Source organism: Ambystoma mexicanum, chromosome 13 (genome assembly GCF_040938575.1).
Source record: "Ambystoma mexicanum isolate Mex_15411 chromosome 13, UKY_AmexF1_1, whole genome shotgun sequence".
Taxonomy (NCBI): domain Eukaryota; kingdom Metazoa; phylum Chordata; class Amphibia; order Caudata; family Ambystomatidae; genus Ambystoma; species Ambystoma mexicanum.
In genome coordinates, this window is record NC_090938.1 from 47,116,352 (window position 1) to 47,142,117 (window position 25,766).

Below are 25,766 nucleotides of genomic sequence, written 5' to 3' on the forward strand. Positions count from 1 at the left end.
TTCCTGTTACCCACTTATTTTCATAAAATGTCACAATCCCGCCCCTTTATATTGCCATCTCCCTGAGTCTACTTACATCTGTTTAATCGACTTGCGGCCTTCGGTATCGACTCCTCCTCCAATCCAACCACTTTACCTTCCGTCTGTGGAGCGCCCGTGGAATTCAAGCAAGGGTTTCTTTAAAGGGGGTCCTGCCCACCGTCTCGATTTCTCTTGCAAGTTTATTTCTATCACCGCTTTCCACAGGAAACTGCACGATCTTCCAGCTAATGGCAGAGGATGTCTGATCGTCCGAAACTCTGAAGTCAACCTAGTTTAGATCGAAACCATCCGCACTGCTTCCACATGAGCTTATGGCCCTTGGAACGTGCATCTGTTACTGGATGGGATTACACCAGAATAACTCAAGAAGATGGCAAGTTGCTGTTTTATTAGTAATTATCTAAAACAGGGAGTTTACAATGAACATCAATGGATGTAGGCTCATTCTCAGCGATTTCCACAAAAAAAACAATTATATACTTCTGTATGCGTCAGAATGTCATCATGATATGTGGCAATGGTGTAAAACCTATCAAGGGTTGGGATTGGTTAAGGGACACATCTAGATATACAATCATATAGTAGCTAGGTTTGTTTTTGGCTGTCCGATATCAGGTGGACAACTTATGCCTACTTCTTCATACGTGTCCTTTAAGGAAAATCAGTAACACAGTGTTTCATCGGTTTCTCAAGCTATAATGTCCTTCGTTATATGGACGAATACAATTGGTTTGGCAGGCTTGTGCCATGCCTGGAACATTCGATTCAATCAGCAACACTTAAGCCAAGACTCAGGTGCAAGTAGATAGGACATGAAGCTGCCCTACCACCCAATTAGCCCAGCATCTCTCATTACCCATGCCCTCTGCCATGAAATCCTATTTGTACTTGGCCTTTCAGAGTATTCTTGTCCTGGGAATGCAACAGAGTGAGGGCACTCGCTATCATGTCTGGAATTTCAAGCCCTATTTCCATCCTCGACTCATGTGACAAGAGACCACAATTCTGCTAATTCTGCAAGATTTTAAATGTTGGAAAGAATTAAGACGTGGCATCTTCTGTGTTCTTTCTTGCACCTTAACGTGAGAGGATTCATCCTTTGCACACATGTTCCTCTTCAGCGTGAATAGCTGACCTCGACTTCTCAGTTCTAGACTTCAGGCCAGACAGCCTCCCAACGCAGCTCCACCAACCTGATATCCTTCTGCGACACAGCCTTTCATTCTCCCTATGATTCTTTGGCTTATTTATTATTTCATGATACCAATGTCCAGTTTCTGTACAATGGCGGCTCAGCCTGCATTCTATTCACTACTTGCAGCGAGCCTATACGATGACTTGACCTACCTTGTGGTTCAGCGTATGTACATTCTTAATACTTCTGATTTATGCAGCACTTTCTAGCATGTAATCTTCTTCATTTATACTTTAAAGGTTTACTTTATTTATTCTTTACTTTGTCATTTCTCCGCTAGGATCCATAGATTGGGCCTCATTATGAGCATGGCGGTCTGGGAACTACGGTACCGGTAAGCATACCGGTACTGTAGTTCCCGAACCGCCATACTACGTGCTCTGCTCGCGGGTGCCGTTTTTATCTGCCAGGTTTTTCCTGGCGGGTGTAACGGCACCCTTGAACAGAGCACGTCAGATGCACCGGCACAACTATGCATGTGCCAGTGCATCCGACCTCCCCATCCCCATTCAGCCCTATGGGGCAGAAGGGGGATCGGGACGCCCTTGATTCCGGCAAGCGCAAATGGGCAATTACCGGGTCCACCGAGTTCGGCATGACCCGGTTCTTGCCCATTCCCGGGTGCCAAAAAAAATGTAACTCTGGCGGCAGCCGTGCCGTTTTTAATGGCACGGCTAACGCCAGAGTTGTAATGAGGCCCATTGTCTTCATTCAGTATTTCAGGACTTTATGCACACGTTCTTATGACATCATTAGTCCATTTTCTTAGCTTTTTCTCATATTCCTTCAGGGAGTTCCACCTGCAGGCTGTCATCATCTAAAGGGTACATTCGATATGGCTATCTTAATGGATACCGTCTTCCAAATACTTGCTGCGGTATTGGTACAATAGCTGGTGTTAGACAGGGCACGGTCTCAAGTCTCCAATACAGAGGAGGTAGGGCGGTAGAATCTCCTGTGGATGTGTATGTCGGCTCAGCTACAATATTTCTGGGATACAGTATATTCATGCTCGCCCTGATCATTTTCTTATTTTATATACATGTGTCCACCTGGATAGATCAGGGAATTGCTAAGTGCCCTTTATTACATTACGGTTAATTGAGATACAAGGCCGAGCACCACAAGAAGAGACGGATCTACAGAAGAAGCAGGGGTCTTCTCTATCCCCCACTGAGGCAATTTGAAGACTCGATTGCACTCGAAAACCAGTTATGCCTCTAGCATAATTGAGGGTTGCATTGAAGCAGCTCCACTACCTAGCGCATAGGTGTTATGCTCACCTGGCTCCCACAGGGGCGTCGGTCGGACCCGGACTGCTGCGGCCTCCACCCACGTGATGCGTAGTACAGCGACGACTGACTGGATCTGCCCTCCTAATCTTGTCAGCTTGACCCATACAAATATTCTCCTACAAGTGGAGAGATGGATTTAGCCACTTGTGGATTCAAGTGATAGCACCCCCACTGTCCTCCCCACTAATCACCTCTGAAGTGCCCTTTCAGCAATCTCACCTTATATTCTTGAAGGATGAGCCCTCCATCCTGCGAAGCACGCAGGGGCGCATTGATGACCAGTTATTTCACTGGCCTGAGGATATTGGAAGAGTTGTAGACAAATCCTGACTCCAAAAGGTCCTGGCGAAGAGCCGTAAGTATATAGTTCGCAAGAGTTCAAAATGTCTGGCGTTCACTCCTGTCCAATTCCTCTTTTATCTTGCAGCTTTGACCCAATAAGAAGATTGACAGCTGAAAGCGCTCCGGTAAAAGTCTGTGTTACCCAACACTGTCCGGTAAATAATGCCAAGGGTTAAATTTGCTGCTTTCTCCTTATTTTACAGGTGCGGCATAAGAAGATGTGGCGTGCTGATGAATTATACCTCCGGCGGTAAAATCAGGTAAGCATATGGCGGCTAAAGAGATTGTCTCTGTCTGTCCTTTCTGCTCACCTTGTTGTTTCTTTTCCCCCTTAGGTGCCGAGATTCGGCGATGTAAAGATGGAGACAGCGCCGGATCGAAGAGATGCTGCGTGGAACGGTGAGTATGGCGCGGCGCTGCTGCTGGCGATGCGACGCTTTTAAAACAAAGTCTTTCCTCTGGTTTGAAGATGCGATGAATCCGGAATCAGGTAAGAAATCAGGTAATACTCTTGTTCTAACCTTTGCTTCTTTCCTTCTTTCTAGGTGCTCCAGGTTCGAGGCGGGCATGGAAGAAGGCTGGATGCTGCTGCTGGCACGGTGAACGTTACGCTGCTGGATGCAGAATAATGCGAAGCGTATGTTGCTCTTCGGGAGTGGTTTAAATAGCCTTCAAAGTAGTCCCAGGTAGGTATTCCTCCGCGACCACACCCGAGTAACAAAATAGTCCCTAAGGTAAAGTATTCCCTTCCAGGCCTCACATGGGCTTGGATCATCTTGCAGCATGGTCTGCATCATGTAAGTGTGCACTTATGAGCCTGGCGCCTATGGCGCCAGGACTGATGTCCCACATGAGCCTGGCGCCATAGGCGCCAGGACTGAACCCAGACAGCACCTAGCAGGGGTTGCTGGGTTTTCTCAAGGCAACATGATGCCTGCTCCCGGGGCTGATGGACGTGGGCTGGATGCCCGGGGTATGCATCATGACAGCACTACCCCTCAAGGCACCTCCTAAAGTCGTTCCTCCTCTTGGTCCTGGTTTGTCTGGGAAGTCCCGATGGAATCTCTTCACTAATCGTGGTGCATGAACGTGGTCACTAGGCTCCCATGACCTTTCCTGTGGCCCGTAACCTTTCCAATCGATTAAGTAAAAAAGTTTTGATTTAACCACCTTGGATTCCAGGATGTTTTTCACCTCAAATTCAGGTTCTCCATCTATCAAGATAGGATCTGGTGGTTTGGTTAATCTTGTTCCTGGTTGAACTGGTTTTAAAAGTGAAACATGAAAGACAGGATGAATTCGCATATTGGAGGTTTATTCCAGTTTGACGGCCACCGGGTTGATAATGGCCGTAATGGTGTAAGGTCCCAAATATCTAGGATTAAAAGTCTGAGTTCCTTTCAGAGGTATGTGTTTTGTAGCTAGCCAAACCTGATCTCCAATTTGGTACTGTGGCGTTTCACTTCTATGTAGATCAGCATTTTTCTTGTATTTCTCTTTTGCTTGCTTCAAATGTTCTGTAGCTTCCTTGAAGGCTTGTGTAATAGTAGAATGTAAATGACTAACTGCAGGCATTTCTAAGTGCTGAGGCGAATCGAGTTCTGAGGTTCGAGGGTGGTGTCCATATATGGTATAAAAGGGACTTTGTCTGGTTCCTGAATGTACAGAGTTATTTTATGCATATTCGAAAATCCATAAAATAACTTTCCAATTACTTTCAGTCTGGTGAAGCATGCAACAAAGGTACTGTTCAAGGGTCTGGTTGGTCCTCTCCGTTTGACCATCGGTCTGGGGATGGTGACTGGTTGATAACCTTATGTCGATTTGCGCCAATTGACAACATTTCTTCCAAAAATGTGAAATGAATTGACTACCTCGGTCAGAGACCAATACAGAAGGAAACCCGTGTATTCGAATGATGTTTTTGAAGAACTCCTTGGCCAGAATTGAAGCAGAAGGTAATCCCTTCAAAGGAATAAATTGGGCCATCTTGGAAAAAAGATCCACGATAACCAGAATGGTGTTAAATCCATTACATGGCGGTAGATCAGTAATAAAGTCTAAAGATAAGGTGTGCCATGGTGTAGGTGGAATATCCAAAGGTTGTAAAAGGCCAGCTGGTTTTTTCTTCTGACTCTTGTTTTGGGTGCAAATGCCGCAAGACTTCACAAATGACTTTATATATTTTCGCCAGGTGGGCCACCAGAATTGTCTCTTAATTTTAGCTTCGGTTTTTGCGATACCTGGGTGACCTTCCATTAGGGTATCATGATAATTGGAGATAACAAGTTCCTGTAATTCCTTGTGTGGTAGAAATAGTCGTCCTTGATAGTAGGGTAGGTCATTGATGACTGAGTAATCCGGGCCTTCCTTAACCCAGTCCTGCAGGGCTGCTGGATTGAAGAGTTTTTGGATTTTTAAACAAATTTCTTCTAGTGTCTGTAAAGTAGTTATGCCAAGAATTCTTTGTTCAGAAATTATAGGCACCGGCTCCGGGTTCGCATATGCTTCTTCCATTCCTATTCGGGTTAAGGCATCTGCCTTGCCATTTTTACAGCCTAGTCGATAAGTGATCACAAAATCGAATTCGGCAAAGAACAAAGCTCATCGAAGTTGGCGCGATGATTGGGCTTTGGCTGTTTTTAGATACTGCAAGTTCTGGTGATCAGTGATTACAGTAATGGTATGCCTGGCACCGAGAATATAGTGCCGCCAAGCCTTAAAGGCGGATTTGATGGCTAATAACTCTTTATCGGTAACCGCATAGTTTAACTCGGGTGCCGAGAACTTTCTGGACCAAAATGCCACTGGGTGAAGTTGACCAGTTTCAGGATCCTTCTGGGACAGGACAGCTCCCATAGCTAAACTGGATGCATCAGTTTCCACTATGTATGGAAACTCTGGGCGTGGATGCTTTAAGACAGGCGCAGATGTGAATTTCGCTTTCAGCTCTTGGAAGGCCTTTTCAGCCTCTTCGGTCCACAAGAAATGTTTGTTCTTTCGCAAAAGTGCTGTGATGGGATGTACAACATGAGAGAAGTCTGGAATGAATCTGCGGTAGAAATTGGCAAATCTGAGCATGCTTTGTACCCCTTTAACTGAACTAGGTGATGGCCACTTGAGAATTGCGTCCACCTTTCGTGAGTCCATTCGGACTCCTTTTGGAGTCAAGATAAATCCAAGAAATTCAACTTCCGTAACATGAAAAACACATTTTTCCAATTTTGCATATAACTTGTGCTGGCATAGTTTCTCAAGGACTGCACGTACGTGCTTAACATGGTCTGAGATTACACAAGGATATCGTCTATGTATACGACAACACAGACGTCAATGAGTTCACGAAAGTCATCGTTCATAAAATACTGGAAGGCTGCTGGTGCATTGCACAACCCGAAGGGCATCACCTGATACTCGAATAATCCGTACTTGGTGCGAAAGTCCGTCTTCCGTTCATCGCCTTTCTTTACACGTAACAGATGATATGCCCCTAGGAGATTTAACTTAGTGTAGATACAAGCATCCTTTACTTGGTCTAGTAATTCGGGGATCAGAGGCAATGGGTACCGGTTTATTACCGTAATCTGATTTAGTGTGCGGTAGTCTATGCACGTTCTAAGGTCACCTTCTTTTTTTGGCAAGAAGAACAAAGCTGAGGATACAGGAGATTTAGAAGGGCAAATAAAGCTATTAGCCAGGTATTGGTCCAAGTATTGCCATAGGTGAAGATTTTCAGGTTCCGTGAGGGCGTAGATTCTACTGCATGGGGGTTGTGCACCGGGTAGAAGGTCAATCTGACAATCGTACGATCTGTGAGGTGGTAATGTATTGGCCTGTTCTTTTTGAAAAACATGCTGAAATTCTTGATACTCCTGAGGTAACTGCACGATTGGGTTCATGACTGTGGCCAGGCTTTTTTGTTCAGGGTTTTCTCCAGGTAACAGGTGTGTGCACAATCCGGGAAGGTTATTCTCTCCTCTCGCCATTCAATACAAGGATTATGAGTTTCCAACCACGGCATCCCCAGTATTATTTGAAACTGCGGGGCTTTGATTAAATCAAACACAATAGTCTCTCGAAGTGGTCTTTTTGCAAAGAGGTAGATTCATCCTTGAAACCAATTTGTTGTCCATATAGTTCCCTATGGCCCCGCTATCAATGTATGCCCTTACTGCGTGCATACGTGAGGGTTGTCTAGGATCAATTAGGACCATTGGTATGATCATATGCGAGGTCTGAGTGTCCTTCTTTAAGCTCGGCAAGCAGACCTCTACGCTTGTCGGGTGTGGTCGTTTTCTGAATCAGGCCCTTTTGGACTTTTATCAGCAACTCCTACCACCTTCTTGGGTGGTTTTATAGGGCAATCCCGTAGAAAATGTCCTGAGGTTCCACAGTACAGACACAATTGCATCTGTCTTCTTCTTTCCCTTTCCTTTTGAGTTAAGGGTCCTTTGACCCCCCCCCCCCGATTTGCATAGGTTCTGATGCATCTGTTCCTTTGGGGGCAACATTGGATTTAACCAATACCCGATTTTCGAACTTAGCTCGATCAGCCTTTTCTATTCTGGTGTCGATGATCCAGCTGGACCACTAAGTCTATAAACTCTGCGCAATCCTGAGGTGGGTTCACAACTTGAGCCAAGACGTCTTTAAGTTCTCCCCGAAGTCCACGATGAAACAATGTAATTCGTTTTTCCTCAGGCCATCCGGTTCCCACTATCATTCTATTGAAGGTTGCGATATAGCTTAGCAGATCCTGGTTACCCTGTCGTAGGGACAAAAGTTCGTTATCCAGGGCCTGTCCTTGGGAGAGCCGGGCAAATAGTCTTTCCATACTCATTTGAAAGCCCTGAAAATCTCGTAGAATTGGGTCATCCTGAGTAACTAGTGGAAATGACCAATCAGCTGCACTGCCGCTGAAATATGGTAATACAAAGGCTCCCTTTGATTGATCGTTTGGGAAGGCTCCTGGTCTGCATAAAAAGTGCAAGCGGCATTGGTTCATAAATACCGCAAACCTCTTGGGATCTCCGGCAAAGCGTTCGGGTGGAGCTAATGGAATATTTCCTGGTAGGTTTATTTGCACAGGGTTACTCGATAACACAGGAGCTGGATTTCCCCCGGAACCAGGTAGGGGTGCTTGTCCAGCTTGATTTTGCAGCAGTTGTCTAGCGAGATCATCTGTGCGCTCCTTCGATACAATTAGTTCTCTTCTGAGGGCATTAGTCTCTTGGCGAGCGGAGTGCACTTCCGTCCTAAGTTCCCCCAATAGTTGGGCCAGTTGGTCAGTTTCTGAGGTTTCCATAACACCCAGGTAGGGATTTGTAGATAGGCTTCGCGTTCTGTTATGCTCACCTGGCTCCCACAGGGACGTCGGTCGGACCCGGACTGCTGCGGCCTCCACCCACGTGATGAGTAGTGCAGCAATGACTGACTGGATCTGCCCTCCTAATCTTGTCAGCTTGACCCGTAGAAATATTCTCCTACAAGTGGAGGGATGGATTTAGCCACTTGTGGATTCAAGTGATAGCACCCCCACTGTCCTCCCCACTAATCATCTCTGAAGCGCCCTCTCAGCAATCTCACCTTATATTCTTGAAGGATGAGCCCTCCATCCTGCGAAGCATGCAGGGGCGCGTTGATGACCAGTTACTTCACTGGCCTGCGGATATTGGAAGAGTTGTAGACGAATCCTGACTCCAAAAGGTCCTGGCGAAGAGCCGTAAGTATATAGTTCGTAAGAGTTCAAAATGTCTGGAGTTCACTCCTGTCCAATTCCTCTTCTATCTTGCAGCTTTGACCCAATAAAAAGATTGACAGCTGAAAGTGCTCCGGTAAAAGTCTGTGTTACCCAACACTGTCCGGTAAATAATGCCAAGGGTTAAATTTGCTGTTTTCTCCTTATCTTACAGGTGCGGCATAAGAAGATGTGGTGTGCTGATGAATTATACCTCCAGCGGTAAAATCAGGTAAGCATATGGCAGCTAAAGAGATTGTCTCTGTCTGTCCTCTCTGCTCACCTTGTTGTTTCTTGTCCCCCTTAGGTCCCGGGATTCGGCGATGTAAAGATGGATGCAGCGCCGGATCGAAGAGATGCTGCGTGGAACGGTGAGTATGGTGCGGCGCTGCTGCTGGCGATGCAACGCTTTTAAAACAAAGTCTTTCCTCTGGTTTGAAGATGCGATGAATCCAGAATCAGGTAAGAAATCAGGTAATACTCTTGTTCTAACCTTTGCTTCTTTCCTTCTTTCTAGGTGCTCCAGGTTCGAGGCGGGCGTGGCAGAAGGCTGGATGCTGCTGCTGGCATGGTGAACGTTACGCTGCTGGAAGCAGAATAACGCGAAGCGTGTGTTGCTCTTCGGGCGCGGTTTAAATAGCCTTCAAAGTAGTCCCAGGTAGGTATTCCTCCCCGACCACACCCGAGTAACAAAATAGTCCCTAAGGTAAAGTAGTTCCTTCCAGGCTTCACATGGGCTTGGATCTTCTTGCAGCATGGTCTGCATCAGGTAAGTGTGCACTTATGAGCCTGGCGCCTATGGCGCCAGGACTGATGTCCCATATGAGCCTGGCACCATAGGCGCCAGGACTGAACCCAGACAGCCCCTAGCAGGGGTTGCTGGGTTTTCTCAAGGCAACATGATGCTTGCTCCCGGGGCTGATGGACATGGTCTGGATGCCCGGGGGTATGCATCATGACAATAGGACTCAAGAGAGAGTCTAGCTGCAACAATTGCAGAAGAGTGGTTCTTGCCAAATGTGTTAGAACATGTGGCATAGTTTATTGTAAATTGCATTGTGTGCCAGAAATTTACTGCATGGGATGAGAGGAGCAAATCTATACCCAATGGGTCATTTCAGTATCTGCACATAGATTATGTAGATATGCTGCAGACATGCAATGGTTACAGATATATGCTGGTGTGGTATGTCCTTTTTCTAGATGGATCGAGGCAGATCCATGCATACACCTTGATGCCACATGCGCTGCCACGTTCCTTGTGCGTGAAGTGTTCCCAAGGTGGGGTGTGTGTGAGGTTTTACGGTTTGACAATAGATTGCATTTTGTGAATTCGTTGTTTGAACAAATAGTTCTTCTATTAGGCATTAAGCACAAGCTTTCTTTGGCTTATCACCCACAGGTGAACAGTATTTGTGAATGACTAAATGAATTATTGAAGGAGAGGATAACAAAGATAGAAATTACTTTGAAGAAGGAAAGGCTACATTACCTACCCTTAGCCTTATATGCTCTGAGGAATCAGCCAGACTCAGATCATCATCTAACTCCTCATGAGTTGATGACTAGAAGCCGCATGAGAACCCCCCCCCCACCTTGCTCCTCCAAATAGGTTAAAAACGGATGCCCATAGTATAGCAAAAAAACAAGGGGGGGTCCTGGGTCCTGGGAGTCCCTCTGCCAGACATTAGTCCTGGTTATGAGAGCCTTACCCAGAGTCTTTAGCTCACTATCTTTCACAGAGGGGAAATATCCAAAAAATATCAGTCTTTGTCCTGTGCTGGTGCAGTCCAGCACCGAAATGCTAGGCAATTTTCCTCTGAACAAGAGCACCAACAGCAACCCAAGACACGTGTTTCCGTCTCGTTGGACCTGATCAGTAGGGTGAAGCTGTGCCTCTCTAAGACTAGTGAGCAAGGGGTCCACGTCTGGATTCCCCTAGTAACTTAAAGAATTGGAGTCACTGATCTCTACTCCCAACACCTGCAACAAAAATAAAACCTGGTGTTCAGAAATTCAACAGGCACTAGCTAGTAAAATGAACACTCTCCAAAATAAAATAAAACTAAAGAAAGATTCTCTCAATCTACCACAGCCTGACACTCCCACCCCACTTCATGACACATCAAATAATTACTCCAACAGATTCTACTTTACCAAAACTACTGTCCTAGAGGTGGAAAAAAACATCCTCTCCCTTAAACCATCAAATTGCAGAGGAGATATTTGCCCAGCACAAATCATAAAAGACACTGCTTTAGAGCTCCTCCCTTTTATATCCAAACTGGTCAATGCCTCATTCTCCTCCGGCACGATCCCTGCTAACCTAAAACAATCTTGGATCCTTCCACACCTAAAAAAGCAAACCTTAGATTCACTTATTGCCACCAACTACTGACCCATCACAATGTACCATTTTTATTGAAGATACTTGACAAAATTGTCTATACACAGATTCAAAACTATCTTGAACTATACAAATTACTGGTGACTAGACAATCAGGTTTCCGTCCTTTACATGGGACAAAAACTGCTTTGATTGATCTAAAGACACAGATTGACGAGTTGAGAGATAAAGGGAACACAGCACTACTCCTATTACTTGATCTCTCAGCTGCATTCGATCTGGTGGATCATAAGGTCCTTTGCAAGCATCTGGAAACAGCTGCCCACTTCTCCACTGAGGCTATCAAATGGATAGAGTTGTTCCTGAGTGAGAGAACTATGAGGGTGTTCTCCCCTTCAGCAGCGGCTGACCCCTCACCAATACTCTGTGGCTTACCCCAGGGCCCCTGTGTTTCGGCCACCCTATACAATATATTCAACAAACCTTTGTTCGATGATTTGGAACTTCTGGGTATCACCTACAGTAACTATGAGGATGATACACAGATTCTCCTCCCACTTTTTGGGGATCACTGCAAGGACTTGGCGTTGGTGAATAGGGTATACCTCATCATTCAGGCATGGATGGCCACACATGGCCTATGTCTGAATGATGACAAGACAGAGTTGATAATTCTAGGCACTCAGGCTAACTGTCATGATGGCCGCTCCCGGGGAGCCGGTTCAAGCCCTGCGTCCCCGAAAGCGGACATCCAGTCCCCAAGGAAGGACCCAGCAACCCCATATAGAGGCCCTTTGGACAGTGTCCTGGCGCCTATGGCGCCAGGCTCATAAAAGACATCAGTCCTGGCGCCTTAGGCGCCAGGCTCATTATGGGAGTGCTTGGGTGCACTTAACTGATGCAGACCATGCTGCAGGATCCCAGCCTCCTTGAGGCCTGAAAGGAACTACTTTACCTGTGGGACTAATTTAACATCCGGGCGTGGTCGGGGGAGGATACATACCTGATTGGAGGAAGGATACATACCTGGAACTTCTTCCAAGGCTATTTAAACCCCACCAGAACAGCCACACGTGCTTTGCGTTGTTCTGCATCTAGCAGCTGGACGCTCACTGTGTCTGTTCCTGCATCCTGACTTCTGCCACGCCTGCCAGCATCCTGGATCACCTGCAAAGGAAGAGAAGAAGAGAACAGAAGAAGGAAAAGTCCTTACCTGCTAAATCTGCATCCCGGAGACATCTCGCCGGCAATCCTGAAAAGGAAGACTTTTATTTAAAAGCTCATCACGTCGATTGCTGCAGCACCGCATTCCACTCACCTTTACAGGGCGCCTCCATGTTCAGCAGCGATCATCCCGATTCGCAGTCACGCCCCAGCGCCTAGGGAGCAAAGGACCAGAACAAAAGGTGAGAGAGAGAAGGGAATAAGGAAAGCTAAATCTCCATGTTAAGACTTACCTGTTGATTCATTCCCTCTTCATTTCGGGTCTGCGCCGCATCCTGGCATTTCCGGACCCCGGCCCCTAAGGGGAAAAAGAGACATCAGCGTTAATGAGCGAATGAAAAGACATTACCAAAAAACGCTCATTAAAGACTTACCTGATTTCTACAAGTATTTCACCTCTCATCTCGGGTCGGTGCCTGTTCCCCGGCATTACGTACCCCGGCCCCTATGGGGAAAAAGACACTAGCATTAGTACATTAATGCATGGACACAAGGGGAACCCCTTATCAAAAAACTTACCTGGAAGCCAAGCAAGTTTGGTTCTCACCAATCCGAAAATCCAGTGAAGTAACTGGATACCAACGCGCCCCTGCATCAGAAGCAGGATGGAGAGCTCGTCCTTCCAGACCCTAAGGTGAGAAGCTATGAGGAATCACAGAAGGGTTTCGAGGAGGGTGAGAGGGGAAAGTGGGAGGCCGATTGCATTACCCCGCAGACAGTTAATCCCCTATTTTTGCCTACAGAAGGATACTTCTGCGAGCCAGACAAGCCAGATTTGGGGGCCCGGTCCAGTCCGTCTTCCGAACCCTGCGCATCACCTTAGAAGAGGTCACAGCAGCGCAAACCAGGCCAGCGCCTCCGTGGGAGTCAGGTGAGCGTAACACTAACATCATTAAATTAGGTCATAAATACTCCTCATTCACCATCGATGGAAATGTCATTAAGGTCTCCAAAGAGGTAAAAACCCTGGGCTTTTACCTTGACTCCACTATGTGATTTGATAAACAGATGAAATCCTTGGCCTCTACTACTGCTTACACATGCAAGCTGATCAGACCTGGCAAGCCTTTCTTATCAAATGAAAGTTTCATTATCCTGTCTAGAGCATTAATTCTATCTAGGTTGGATTACTGTAATGCTCTCTACAGTGGTGCCAACAAAGCCATCATCCAGAGACTACAAATATTGCAAAATAACGCCTTAAGAGCACCTCTAGGCATGAACAAAAGAGTTCACATTGCCCCAAGCAGACACTATTACAAGTGGCTATCCACCGATAACAAAATGCAGTTAGGAATGGCTTCCTTGGTCCACAAAGTCCTAGACTATGCTGCTCCCTGATATCTAATAGATAAACTAACAAGAACAACTTCAAGCAGGCCTACAAGAAGAAGCAATGCTAAATGACTCGTGGTTCCAAGATTTAGGCTGACTAAGATTGGTGGCAACAGCTTTCCTGTTAAAGCTGCCAAACTTTGGAAGGCCTTACCCCAGGACCTGAGAGCTGCCCAACCATACTTACAATTCAGAAGAAAATACATCACCCTTCTCAACTCGACCACAAGTTAGGCACCCTCCTTCCTTCTAGTATCATCTCTGCCCTTTTGCAATTCAATTTCTGATACTGTACTGTACATGCTATGTCTATATGAGTTGCATGTAATGTGATCCCCTACTCATCTTTTGTTGTGAAGCACTCCCACTTGTACATATATGTGCTCATTTTGTTAATTAATTGCAACCAGGAAAGCTTTGCATCTCCTTATTGCTGCTCCCTGCTACCCCTGGGTTTGGTGGGCATTAAAAAATAAACAAACAAACAAACAAACAAACTTAGGGTGAGACCCAAAATTACTTAAAATATGCAAAAAACAAGGGGGGTCCTGAGAGTCCCTCTGCCTGACATTAGTCTGGGTTACGAGGGCCTTGCCCAGAGTCTTTAGCTCACTATCTTTCACAGAGAAGAAATATCCCTAACATATCAGTCTTTTTTTCCTGCCCTGGGGCAGTCCAGCACCAAAATGCTGGGCAATACTCCTCTGAACAAGAGTACCAACAGCATCCCCAGACACGTGTTTCAGTCTGGTTGGAACTCATCAGTAGGGTGTTGCTGTGCCTCTCTAAGAATAGTGAGCAAGGGGTTCATGTCTGGATTCCCCAAGTAATTTAGGGTGAGAGCCAGAGTTACTTAAAATATGCAAAAAAACAAGGGGGGTCCTGAGAGTCCCTCTGCCAGACATTAGTCCCGGTTATGAGGGCCTTACCCAGATTCTTTAGCTCACTATCTTTCACAGAGGAGAACAATCCAAAGCATACGAGTCTGTTTCCTGCCCTGGGGCAGTCCAGCACTGAAATGCTAGGCAATACACCTCTGAACGCCATTACAAACAGCAATGCCAGACACGTGTTTTGGTCTGGTTGGACCTCATCAGTAGGGTGAAGCTGTGCCTCTCTAAGAATAGTGAGCAAGGGATCCACGTCTGGATTCCCCTAGTAACTTAGGGTGAGACCCAACGTTATTTAAAATATGCTAAAGAAACAAGGGGGGTCTTGGGAGTCCATCTGCTGGACATTAGTCACAGTTATGAGGGCATTACCCACATTCTCTAGCTCACTCCTTTCCTCTGTGAGAATCTGGGTAAGACTCTCGTAACCAGGACTAATGTCTGGCACAGGGACTTCCCAGGAACCCCCTTGTTTTTTGCATAATGTAGCAAGAACATTAGGTGACGAGATGCATAATTACCTAACAACAATGACTGCAAGTGTTTCCTTTGTGTCTCAAAAGGTCAAGAATCAAAGGGTGGGGTAAAGAGAACCAACAAAGATGATCAACCCATTGAAGCAGGGGATTTGTTAAAAGTTTAGTTTTGTTTAGTTTATTTGCTTGTATAGCGCACCGAATCGGAATGTATCTGGGCGCTTTCGCTTGTTACAACAATTGTTACGATCTGGTGATAGTATTACCAGGACAGATGAATACAAACATTGGGCCTCATTACGAGCATGGTGGTAGCCGTGCCTGTATGGCAGGCACAGCTACCGCCATGCTCGCTACCGTCCCCGCCACCCGTGATTGGGCAATAACCGGTCCATTACAAGTTAAATGTGCTGGTAATTGCCCATTCGTGGGTGGCGGTATTGCCGGGCTCCCAATGACCATTGACCATAGGGCAGAATGGGGGTGGGGAGCATGGTTGCACCGGCACCGTTGATAACGGTTCTGGTGCGATCACGAGTTCTGCTCGCGGGTGCCCTACAACCCACCAGGTAAGACCTGGCAGGCTGTCAGGAACCTGCAAGCAGAACTCGTAATGCGGCGGGACGGTATGAACGGTGCTGGTGCCTTACCGACACCATTCATACCATAACCGCCAGGGTCGTAATGAGGCCAATTGACAGAAAAGTGCAGTGCGAAACTGGAAGGGGGGGTTGACTTGTGTTACAGATCAAGTCGCATACATTTACTTGGCAAGAAAGTAATATACATTTATATACAATTTTCTAAGCAGATGTAGATGGAGTACTAGAATAGGAGCCAAGCTTATACCCAGGAGACCAGGTGCTGGTACGCATATTCGTACAGACTTGCAGCACCCCTCACTTGAAACGTCGATACCAGGTGGAAGAAGTCACACCTACAGCAGCCAAGTTGAAAGGACAGGGAGCCTAGATTCATTTGCAGGACATCAAGCCATATAAAAGAGAAACCTCGCCCCCCTCCTGCAACTACTCACAATGAAGAAAGAGCAAAGGTTCCGCATGCAGACTTGTTCTATGGCCAAGAGTAGACGCAAGGAAAGTGAACAACACAGCAGCACTGTGGACTAAAGGCCAATATCCTTTACATTCGACAAGGATTAAATAGACTTGAAGTTATCCTGGAACTTTTTAAAGACTATCCATTGAAGTACTGGAGTTGAAAGAAGAAAAGCGCACCTCATCTTTATGTTACCTATTGCAATAACACTTCACACATTTGTGTATGCTGTTTTTACCTACACAATACAGTCTTATCCAGATTTAATAAGAAGATACATTAATGTCCAAACCTTTTTTGGAAATCCTAAAAACAATTATACAATTTTCAAAATAATTGTTGCAATCAACTTTCAGTTCTTGATATAAAGGTATGATTCAGAAAGATTTACAGAGTTACATATTAAAAATCTAAGCAAAAATCAAGAGGTTTCCAGATATAAGAGATACATGCCATCAAGAAAATCGATGAGTTTCCATGGAATTATATTTGTGGTGTCATTCTGCATTATTATTTTCATTTTCCTACTGACCATTATGACATTTAGACGAGTTATAAGAAATAATATAGATATGATGATGGATGACAATGAAACATTTTACTGGTGTCCCTCATGAAATCATGAACAGTATTTTTTATAATCTTACCAGGCATTTATTTTGATTTAAAAGGGATGTTGGGAAAAATCAGGAAGATATAAATATGTATCTTGAAAAGTCAGCTCATTTAAAGAATAACCTATGGTATCAGCGCATGAAAAAGGTGGGAAGGAGGCATCAGATGAAAGGTGCTACATGTGTTCCCTCATACTTTATGCTTTGGGAACCTCTAAAATATTTATAGCAACAGAAGTATCTGCGGAGAAGGCACATTGCCTGACACTTTGTCTAAACAGATGACAGTTCCAAGGGAGAATCGCATCCATAGTGTGGGTGAATAAAGCGACATCTCAGAGAGAAGACAATTATGTACACGATATTTAGTCCACAAAAAAGCCAGAAACAATGCATCAGATAATAAAAAATGAACAGCCTGGAATAAATGGATCCACAATCAAGATTGCAGAAAACAAGGTGCTACAATTCAAGAACAAGAAAGGGAAAGAAATACCAGAATGTTGGCAAAGAGGTTAACTACAAATTAAAGGAACACTGCTTACTCCTGAGGGATGGGATGAATAATTGGTTGTGTGAAAAGCAACAGCATTAACTGGACAATGGGAAGTAGTTATGGCAAATGCTGAAAAGGAATGCAAAACCCAATGGCCTAAGATTGCAAGATTGTTTACATGGGTCGACGATGAGGGAGGACCATTGCAGATACTACCCTTGAAGAATGGTTCCTAATGTTTCAGAAATAATGGTACGGTCAAAGTTGGAGGAAACCGCTAATGTGGCAGAGTTTTTGATGTACGAGGAATGAAGGGGGGAACAGCAGGATGGAACATTATTGGGCCTGGGGATCAAGAGCATATATAAAGTTGTCGCCAAAATTGGGAGGAGTTTGTTCATCGGTGCTGGTAAGCATACCAGCCTTAGTAGTACATCCTGGATTGAATTACAACAATGGAAGGAGGTGTGTGTGCCAATATCGGGCCTTCTTGCTGTACATTTAAACCTGCCCATGATGAAGATAATGGGTCTTTGACAGAAACAATTAGGGTGTTGTCAACCCTGCATACGAAGATGGAGGATGAAGTAAACAAAATTGAGGACGATGGCTGGTTTTCATCTCTGTTCGCATGGATTCCTACTTGGTTGTCAAACGGCTTCAAATTACTCAGAGCAGTACTAGTGTTGGTATTGCTAGGATTTAGTCTCTTAAGTATCATCTTAGGACAATGCAAGAAGACAGCAAGAAAGCTATTGGGATGATGATCATGATTGATATAGATGCTTAAACTAGTGAGCACATACAAAATGAAGACAGTACTCATGAGAATATAAAAAAAAGAGTACTCTTGCACCTCCAGGAACGAAATTCTACTACCTTAAGGAGAATAAAAAATATGTAAGATGGTAGATATTCTGTCCACCATCAGGCGATTGCTGCCACATGACCTGGAGTGTGGATGAACATATATAAAATGTAGGCCACCTGAGGGGGGGGAGACAAATTTATGGATCCCAAAGAAATTATCATATGAAGAGATGTTCAAGGAGAATGAAAAGGAGGATGAAGAAAGGAATGTGGTTGAGGACTCGACCAGAGGGGGGAATCTAGAGGAGCAGGTGGACACATTTTCCCTAGCTCCCGCCCCCTCACCGCTGTCATACTGGAACAGCAGGCAAAGGGCTATATGTGGGACCCCATGTGTTATGCCTGTACCACATCAAGTGTATGAGAGTAGATATGCACTCAGACAGCCATACCGAATATACCCTTGCACTGAAAGGGTGGAAGGATGCAGTATGGAAGGATGTCAGTCCGCACCATTGGACATCATGGAGTGTTGAGTGAAATCTGATGCAGACAGAGTGATATCATGGAGAAGATGTATGAAGCCATGCTGAAACGATATGAAAATACTTAAGAAGTGACAATGTAATTGAAGTGACAAAAGAAACATGTACGAAAAGATAAAGTAATCGTGAACGTAAAAGAAGACAAAGTATCTTGCTGACCAATAAGTGGGAATACGCAGTAGCGCAAGGTAGAAAACATACATAGAAACTTGCTATAGAGGAATATATAACATGGCCATTATTGGAAAATGGGTGCCGGCTTATGTAAATATTTTATTCAACTACCTCAGGAGCTGATCTGGTTTGAAGAGTCAGGAGACGCTGGAAGAACAGCTTTGTGTGCAAAACAAAGAGGCATCAATGTTGGCTTGGGATCAAGGATGCTATTTTTAAGGAATAGCTGCAAACGACGAAGGGAGGCAGACAGACGAGACATGGACGTATTACTTTAAGCTTAAAAGAGAAGAAAACATTTGCAAGAGCCATGTATTGGACAGTTAAAAGTGTATAACGTTTATACAAAGTGGAGTGAGCAAGTCTCTGGAGGCCAAGAGGACTAACGAAACCCAGTATAATTAAATCAAATAGTAGTAATTAAGAGGATAAAATTGTCACATGCGTGGTCTCTTTACATGTGACTCAGAAGTTGAAAGAAAGGGCTATTCATTAAGCCTTGGATTAAGATATTGATTTGCTTTCACTCCCTCGAATGTCCTAGAACAGAGTGCAGGCTACAAGGTCAACTACAGACAGGTCTGATGAGAGATGATGGACTAATTGGAAAAGTGGGGAGTAATTTGATGTGATCCAAGCACCCGAGTTTCGATTTCCTTATGTGCTGCTAGCCGAGTCAATAGTCCAAGGTTGAGTGAGAATGCCAACCAATCAGTGGGTCTAAGGGGAAGGATGCTATACAATGTTGCATAGACCAATCTGCTGCCATTTTGATTGCTATAATTAGTATTATACGTATTTAGAGGTAGTTCAAGGGTGGTGTTACAGATAAGAGACAGCCAATGGAGTACTAATCCATATATATTCTGTAAGTGCATATGTTCCCCTAATCCAATCCCTCCCGCTAATCAGTTTTATGATTTGGTACGTAGGATGATGCCATAGATGGCACATAATGGGGTGTAAGACCTCTGTGTAATCAAGTGTATGTGGGAGTGTGCAAGCATCTGTCTGATGTTTGTCAGTTGACCCTGTTTTATTTACTTGAGAATAAAGTAGTGCTTTGCCATATTCCCTGAGTCTGTCCGGTTATTCGGTCTGAGATCTTTATTGGTAATTCCATCTAGCACAAGCGATGCTTTAAGGTGCTAGAGCACAAGCTCAGCCAGGTACGTGCCGTGCTGAAAAGAAGGAAGCTAGGAGTGGCTACTTCCCAGGTTCGGGGGATCACTGAGTTGCTGTGTGTGCCCCAGTGTGCCAGCACTGAACGACAAGTTGAACCAGAGAGTGCCAGGCTGCCAGCAGATTAACATAAAGTGAGCGACTGGCACTGAGGCCAGCCAGAAGAGGGAGTCACTATGCAGAGTGCTACATCGCCAGGATAAATAGAACTTTGCAGAATGGTGGAAAGGTGGGTGGTTTCCTCAGGACACCAGAGCAAGGCTGCCACATTCAATCACCTTTTGAAATACAGAAGGAGGTTGCGTAAGTGAGCGCTGAGAATGCTCGTGTTTTCCCACATCCGCTTAAACTTGTGGTGCCATCAGATGTCAGGAGGGAACTGTGGAAAGACCTTGGCACTTCCTTTCTAGAAGGTGATACACAGAATGCAAGCGTTAAGCATGCAGAACGAGTCTTGTTTTTCATACCCATGCCCAGTTTTTTTCCCAGTTCAGCCAATTATTGCCACCTTTTCATTTAGGAACCTAGATAATAAAGGAAGAAAACAGCTCCTATTCTCCACATAGGGAATTCATTTGTGACTTAGAATCACTCTCCACCGTAATCGCTTACAAATATAGGTGTCGTGAGCAAATGGCAATATAAATGAAAGTGAAAGGGTTAATACAGCGGGCATTGAGATCTGCACTGAAGTACATGTCAAGCTCTCAGTGGTGACCTCTCTGAGGCCTGTTCTGTAAAGGTGTTAACTCCTGGTGCACCGCTGCAGGTGAAGGCCAAGGGGTTGTGAGATCTGTGAGGTCAAGAAGCTCCGAGTTCGGAGGAGGGAGGGGGGGTGCAGGGGGGGGGTATTTGAAGGTGTGGAAAAAACAAGCAGCGTTCTGCTCTCTTCTGGCTTCCCTATCACTCGAGCTTCCTTGCTCCATGCTCATCCAAAGTTCCCAAAATGCCCAGTTGCCTGCTGCGGGGTGCATTAATGTGTTTGTAGGGTGGTATTCTTGGGATCTGTAAAATGTATGCACGTTTATTGTGCAATTTTCTCAACCAAGGAGCAGTGGTGGCATTGAAGTACAGCTCAGAGAAAGCTGCAAACCCAGCAGGGATGTACTCGGGATGAAGGAAAGACTCAGACAGAGGATTTACATGTGTTTGTGACCTTCTGCCAACTCATCACACTGCATCAGTGTGGGACATCTACATCGTTGTGCTTTAGAAAAAAGTGCATGATCCCCTGACAGGCACCTTGTCCATCACTGCACAAGTGTTTCTGTAACCCTTCTATTCATAATCAATTCATGGCAGTCCCTCCTGGTCTAGGCCGGCCGCCACAAACCTCATACACCTCTCCATCAGCATTAATCTCAACAATAAAGCAAGCTCTTGGGTAGTCCCTTTTTCCCTTTTATTGCAACCTTTCTATTAATCCCCAAACTCTACATGAATGGGCGACACCTCAGTACATCTGCTGTGCGGCCAGCGTGCACCCCCTGCTCAACATGCACATGCAACCGCTGCTGGACAGGCACATGTGTAAAGTGTAAAGTACAGCTGCTGTACTACCAGCATGCACCCGCTGCTGGACAGGCACATGTGTAAAGTGTAAAGTACAGCTACTGTACTACCAGCATGCACCCGCTGCTCGACAGGCACGTGTGTAAAGTGTAAAGTACAGCTGCTGTACTACCAGCATGCACCTGCTGCTCGATAGGCACATGTGTAAAGCAGAGCTGCTGTGCGGCCAGCATGCACCCGCTGCGCGACAGGCACATGTGTAAAGCAGAGCTGCTGTGCGGCCAGCGTGCACCCGCTGCTTGACAGGCACAGGTGCAAAGCAGAGCTGCTATGCTACCAGCATGCACCCGCTGCGCGACAGGCACGTGTAAAGCACAGCTGTTGTGCGACCAGCATGCACCCGCTGCTGGACAGGCACATGTGTAAAGCAGAGCTGCTGTGCAGCCAGCGTGCACCCGCTGCTGGACAGGCAAATGTGTAAAGCAGAGCTGCTGTGCGGCAAGCGTGCACCCGCTGCTTGACAGGCACATGTGTAAAGCAGAGCTGCTGTGCAGCCAGCGTGCACCCGCTGATGGACAGGCAAATGTGTAAAGCAGAGCTGCTGTGCGGCTAGAGTGCACCCGCTGCTTGACAGGCACATGTGTAAAGCAGAGCTGCTGTGTGGCCAGCGTGCACCCGCTGCTGGACAGGGCCGCAGAGCAACTCGACAGGCACATGTGTAAAGCAGTGCTGCTGTGCGGCCAGCGTGCACCCGCTGTTTGGCAGGCACATGTGTAAAGCAGAGCTGCTGTGCGGCCAGCGTGCACCCGCTGTTTGACAGGCACATGTGTAAAGCAGAGCTGCTGTGCGGCCAGCATGCACCCGCTGCTCGACAGGCACAGGTGTAAAGCAGAGCTGCTGTGCGGCCAGTGTGCACCCGCTACTTGACAGGCACATGTGTACAGCAGAGCTGCTGTGCGGCCAGCATGCACCCGCTGCTCGACAGGCACATGTGTAAAGCAGAGCTGCTGTGCGGCCAGTGTGCACCCGCTACTTGACAGGCACATGTGTGAAGCAGAGCTGCTATGTGACCAGCATGCACCCGCTGCTGGACCAGCACACGTGTAAAGTGTAAAGCACAGCTGCTGTACTACCAGCATGCATCTGCTGCTCGACAGGCACATGTGTAAACTACAGCTGCTGTGCGACCAGCATGCATATAGCAGTTGGGGCACCACATATAAAACACATACTAGGGTGTAAACTGCTGCTCGATGGGCACATGTGTAAAGACCAGCTGCTGTGCGACCAGCATGCACCCGCTGCGCGACAGGCACATGTGTAAAGCAGAGCTGCTGTGCGGCCAGCGTACACACGCTGCTGGACAGGGCCGCAAAGCAGCTCGACAGGCACATGTGTAAAGCAGAGCTGCTGTGTGGCCAGCGTGCACCCGCTGCTGGACAGGGCCGCACAGCAGCTCGACAGGCACATGTGTAAAGCAGAGCTGCTGTGCAGCCAGCGTGCATCCGCTGCTTGACATGCACATGTGTAAAGCAGAGCTGCTGTGCAGCCAGCGTGCACCCGCTGCTGAACAGGCAAATGTGTAAAGCAGAGCTGCTGTGCGGCAAGCGTGCACCCGCTGCTTGACAGGCACATGTGTAAAGCAGAGCTGCTGTGCAGCCAGCGTGCACCCGCTGATGGACAGGCAAATGTGTAAAGCAGAGCTGCTGTGCGGCTAGAGTGCACCCGCTGCTTGACAGGCACATGTGTAAAGCAGAGCTGCTGTGTGGCCAGCGTGCACCCGCTGCTGGACAGGGCCGCAGAGCAACTCGACAGGCACATGTGTAAAGCAGTGCTGCTGTGCGGCCAGCGTGCACCCGCTGTTTGGCAGGCACATGTGTAAAGCAGAGCTGCTGTGCGGCCAGCGTGCACCCGCTGTTTGACAGGCACATGTGTAAAGCAGAGCTGCTGTGCGGCCAGCATGCACCCGCTGCTCGACAGGCACAGGTGTAAAGCAGAGCTGCTGTGCGGCCAGTGTGCACCCGCTACTTGACAGGCACATGTGTACAGCAGAGCTGCTGTGCGGCCAGCATGCACCCGCTGCTCGACAGGCACATGTGTAAAGCAGAGCTGCTGTGCGGCCAGTGTGCACCCGCTACTTGACAGGCACATGTGTGAAGCAGAGCTGCTATGTGACCAGCATGCACCCGCTGCTGGACCAGCACACATGTAAAGTGTAAAGCACAGCTGCTGTACTACCAGCATGCATCTGCTGCTCGACAGGCACATGTGTAAACTACAGCTGCTGTGCGACCAGCATGCATATAGCAGTTGGGGCACCACATATAAAACACATACTAGGGTGTAAACTGCTGCTCGATGGGCACATGTGTAAAGACCAGCTGCTGTGCGACCAGCATGCACCCGCTGCGCGACAGGCACATGTGTAAAGCAGAGCTGCTGTGCGGCCAGCGTACACACGCTGCTGGACAGGGCCGCAAAGCAGCTCGACAGGCACATGTGTAAAGCAGAGCTGCTGTGTGGCCAGCGTGCACCCGCTGCTGGACAGGGCCGCACAGCAGCTCGACAGGCACATGTGTAAAGCAGAGCTGCTGTGCAGCCAGCGTGCATCCGCTGCTTGACATGCACATGTGTAAAGCAGAGCTGCTGTGTGACCAGCATGCACCCGCTGCTGGACAGGCACATGTGTAAAGCAGAGCTGCTGTGCAGCCAGCGTGCACCCGCTACTTGACAGGCACATGTGTAAAGCAGAGCTGCTATGCGACCAGCGTGTACCCGCTGCTGGACAGGCACATGTGTAAAGTGTAAGTTACAGCTGCTGTACTACCAGCATGCACCCGCTGCTCGACAGGCCCATGTGTAAAGCACTCTGTGAAGCCACCTGCTAGACACAGGCCATACGCAGTTTGCAACAAGATGTTATCTGCGTTTCTGGCAGCGGAACTCGTGCTGTTTTAAGCATCAATGTCCAGGGCCAGTTTCTGGGACCAGGAGTCTAGGATAGGTCATGTAGGTCTGGCTGAATGTGACAGACCAGTCGGTCTGTTCTTGGTGCAGGGTCGGAATGTGCTGGGTCTGGGAGCTCGTGTTGGTGCTTGTGGCATAGCAGCCTGGCTAGCTGCCTGACACCTACAGCTGCTAGGAACTAGCTCCCACTCCCCACGACCAGTGGTGGAAATGGAAACAATGCGACGGGGTAATCCCACAAGAGCCGGGGTGGGGGTGGAGTTCCGAGGGGGTGGAATTCTGAGGAGACGGAGCTAGCAGTTGGACTCCGCTCAAAGGAAATGACCAAAATAAAAGTTTAAAAATGAGGGAATTTCTTTCATGCTGCTCCTTTCCAAACTCCACACTGTACATCAATTCTACTCTAAATCACTTGTATGCAGTGGCGTCGCTAGGGTAGAGGGTGGGGGCGGCCCAGGCCCCTCCTCTGAAATCCTACCCCCTCCTTTTTCCCCCCTAACTCAGCCTGGATACTTTCTCTGTTCTGTCTAAAGTGCTGTGTCTGCCCGCACAGCACACACACACAGGGCCACAATCAAGGCTGCTGCACACCAATCAAGAGGCTATTAAGTTCCCCCTGCAGCGCATGAACGAAGGGTCATTAGTGACTTAATGGTTTAGTGCCTACAGTCTGATGGGAGGGGAGGTGCAGTGGGGTGCGGTAGTTGGGGTGCACAAAAGATTCCCTGCAGTAGTGCTTCTGACGTCACACATTGCCCTTTTATAGGCGGCCCCCTAACTGTGGCCCCCCTTCTTGTGTCTGTGGCCCCCTCTGAGCCCTTTCTAAATGTGATTCCTGGCGACGTCACTGCTCGTAGGGCAGTGGTGCACCCAAAGTAATGTTGGTAATGCAGTGTTCTTTAGTACATTAAGGGATCCATTGACGCGCTCTACAGTAGAAGGCTACCAGGTTAGCTCAGCAAGTTGACAGACCGTCGCTGAGATGTTACATATTCAAAACGTTTTTAATCATGTGACGTTTTGCAATTCTTTATTTAAAAAAGAAGTGCTATACAATTATAAAATGTGTTTGGCCAGGGGATGGGTCGGGCTGGTCGATGGGTTGCATTGCGGATGGGATGGGTTGCTTCTATTTAGAGTGAAGGTGGAGGTGGGGGTATTTCTACCACTGTAGTGAAAATCAAAAGTTGGCACCCATGAACCCACAGTTTCATTCCCTAACAACTGTCAGCACAGCAGAAGCACTTATTTGTGATTAGCCAGTTTGAGAAGCATATAACCTCTTTATAAATATAATCAGTGATAGGACTAGTGGCGCAATACACATATACCAATGCGGTAATGTGTGAGGGGAGGGATCATCAGGCACCCCTAGAAGTCATTGTAAGTACAATAGGTCACATCTGATGTGCACAAGGCTATAGGATGGTGTCTCACAAGGAGGTTAGCTTTCCAGCCCACCATCTACAGCGCTAGCACCTTCTTGCTGGCTGACGCCTGGCGCCCAGAAGCTGCGCTTAGCTC

General features: G+C 47.0%; 1 protein-coding gene across 3 annotated transcripts in view; it reads left to right on the forward strand.

Moving 5' to 3' along the window:
- CDK18 (cyclin dependent kinase 18) overlaps positions 1-25,766 on the forward strand; it is a 514,702-nt gene that overhangs the window by 292,744 nt on the left and 196,192 nt on the right. The window lies entirely within an intron of this gene.